Source organism: Heptranchias perlo, unplaced genomic scaffold (assembly GCF_035084215.1).
Source record: "Heptranchias perlo isolate sHepPer1 unplaced genomic scaffold, sHepPer1.hap1 HAP1_SCAFFOLD_574, whole genome shotgun sequence".
Lineage (NCBI taxonomy): Eukaryota > Metazoa > Chordata > Chondrichthyes > Hexanchiformes > Hexanchidae > Heptranchias > Heptranchias perlo.
In genome coordinates, this window is record NW_027139596.1 from 126,450 (window position 1) to 129,534 (window position 3,085).

The window sequence follows — 3,085 nt, forward strand, 5'->3', positions numbered from 1 at the left end:
TGATCGGGAGAGAGATCGAGGGGTTATAGTGTGTGTTAAATGGGACAGGGTGTGATCGGGAGAGTGATCGAGGGGTTATAGTGTGTGTTAAATGGGACAGGGAGTGATCGGGAGAGAGATCGAGGGGTTACAGTGTGTGTTAAATGGGACAGGGAGTGATCGGGAGAGTGATCGAGGGGTTATAGTGTGTGTTAAATGGGACAGGGTGTGATCGGGAGAGTGATCGAGGGGTTATAGTGTGTGTTAAATGGGAAAGGGTGTGATCGGGAGAGTGATCGAGGGGTTATAGTGTGTGTTAAATGGGACAGGGTGTGATCGGGAGAGTGATCGAGGGGTTACAGTGTGTGTTAAATGGGACAGGGTGTGATCGGGAGAGTGATCGAGGGGTTATAGTGTGTGTTAAATGGGACAGTGTGTGATCGGGAGAGTGATCGAGGGGTTATAGTGTGTGTTAAATGGGACAGTGTGTGATCGGGAGAGAGATCGAGGGGTTATAGTGTGTGTTAAATGGGACAGAGTGTGATCGGTAGAGTGATCGAGGGGTTATAGTGTGTGTTAAATGGGACAGAGTGTGATCGGGAGAGTGATCGAGGGGTTATAGTGTGTGTTAAATGGGACAGGGTGTGATCGGGAGAGTGATCGAGGGGTTATAGTGTGTGTTAAATGGGACAGAGTGTGATCGGGAGAGTGATCGAGGGGTTATAGTGTGTGTTAAATGGGACAGGGTGTGATCGGGAGAGAGATCGAGGGGTTATAGTGTGTGTTAAATGGGACAGTGTGTGATCGGGAGAGTGATCGAGGGGTTATAGTGTGTGTTAAATGGGACAGGGTGTGATCGGGAGAGTGATCGAGGGGTTATAGTGTGTGTTAAATGGGACAGGGTGTGATCGGGAGAGTGATCGAGGGATTATAGTGTGTGTTAAATGGGACAGGGTGTGATCGGGAGAGTGATCGAGGGGTTATAGTGTGTGTTAAATGGGACAGTGTGTGATCGGGAGAGAGATCGAGGGGTTATAGTGTGTGTTAAATGGGACAGGGTGTGATCGGGAGAGTGATCGAGGGGTTATAGTGTGTGTTAAATGGGACAGTGTGTGATCGGGAGAGTGATCGAGGGGTTATAGTGTGTGTTAAATGGGACAGTGTGTGATCGGGAGAGTGATCGAGGGGTTATAGTGTGTGTTAAATGGGACAGTGTGTGATCGGGAGAGTGATCGAGGGGTTATAGTGTGTGTTAAATTGGACAGGGTGTGATCGGGAGGGTGATCGAGGGGTTATAGTGTGTGTTAAATGGGACAGGGTGTGATCGGGAGAGTGATCGAGGGGTTATAGTGTGTGTTAAATGGGACAGTGTGTGATCGGGAGAGAGATCGAGGGGTTATAGTGTGTGTTAAATGGGACAGGGTGTGATCGGGAGAGTGATCGAGGGGTTATAGTGTGTGTTAAATGGGACAGGGTGTGATCGGGAGAGTGATCGAGGGGTTATAGTGTGTGTTAAATGGGACAGTGTGTGATCGGGAGAGTGATCGAGGGGTTATAGTGTGTGTTAAATGGGACAGGGTGTGATCGGGAGAGTGATCGAGGGGTTATAGTGTGTGTTAAATGGGACAGGGTGTGATCGGGAGGGTGATCGAGGGGTTATAGTGTGTGTTAAATGGGACAGGGTGTGATCGGGAGAGTGATCGAGGGGTTATAGTGTGTGTTAAATGGGACAGGGTGTGATCGGGAGAGTGATCGAGGGGTTATAGTGTGTGTTAAATGGGACAGTGTGTGATCGGGAGAGTGATCGAGGGGTTATAGTGTGTGTTAAATGGGACAGGGAGTGATCGGGAGAGTGATCGAGGGGTTATAGTGTGTGTTAAATGGGACAGTGTGTGATCGGGAGAGTGATCGAGGGGTTATAGTGTGTGTTAAATGGGACAGTGTGTGATCGGGAGAGTGATCGAGGGGTTACAGTGTGTGTTAAATGGGACAGTGTGTGATCGGGAGAGTGATCGAGGGGTTATAGTGTGTGTTAAATGGGACAGGGTGTGATCGGGAGAGTGATCGAGGGGTTATAGTGTGTGTTAAATGGGACAGTGTGTGATCGGGAGAGTGATCGAGGGGTTATAGTGTGTGTTAAATGGGACAGAGTGTGATCGGGAGAGTGATCGAGGGGTTATAGTGTGTGTTAAATGGGACAGGGTGTGATCGGGAGAGTGATCGAGGGGTTATAGTGTGTGTTAAATGGGACAGTGTGTGATCGGGAGAGTGATCGAGGGGTTATAGTGTGTGTTAAATGGGACAGGGTGTGATCGGGAGAGTGATCGAGGGGTTATAGTGTGTGTTAAATGGGACAGGGTGTGATCGGGAGAGTGATCGAGGGGTTATAGTGTGTGTTAAATGGGACAGGGTGTGATCGGGAGAGTGATCGAGGGGTTATAGTGTGTGTTAAAAGGGACAGTGTGTGATCGGGAGAGTGATCGAGGGGTTATAGTGTGTGTTAAATGGGACAGGGTGTGATCGGGAGAGTGATCGAGGGGTTATAGTGTGTGTTAAATGGGACAGGGTGTGATCGGGAGAGTGATCGAGGGGTTACAGTGTGTGTTAAATGGGACAGTGTGTGATCGGGAGTGTGATCGAGAGGTTATAGTGTGTGTTAAATGGGACAGGGTGTGATCGGGAGAGTGATCGAGGGGTTATAGTGTGTGTTAAATGGGACAGTGTGTGATCGGGAGAGAGATCGAGGGGTTATAGTGTGTGTTAAATGGGACAGGGTGTGATCGGGAGAGTGATCGAGGGGTTATAGTGTGTGTTAAATGGGACAGTGTGTGATCGGGAGAGTGATCGAGGGGTTACAGTGTGTGTTAAATGGGACAGTGTGTGATCGGGAGTGTGATCGAGGGGTTATAGTGTGTGTTAAATGGGACAGTGTGTGATCGGGAGAGTGATCGAGGGGTTATAGTGTGTGTTAAATGGGACAGGGTGTGATCGGGAGAGAGATCGAGGGGTTATAGTGTGTGTTAAATGGGACAGGGTGTGATCGGGAGAGTGATCGAGGGGTTATAGTGTGTGTTAAATGGGTCAGGGTGTGATCGGGAGAGTGATC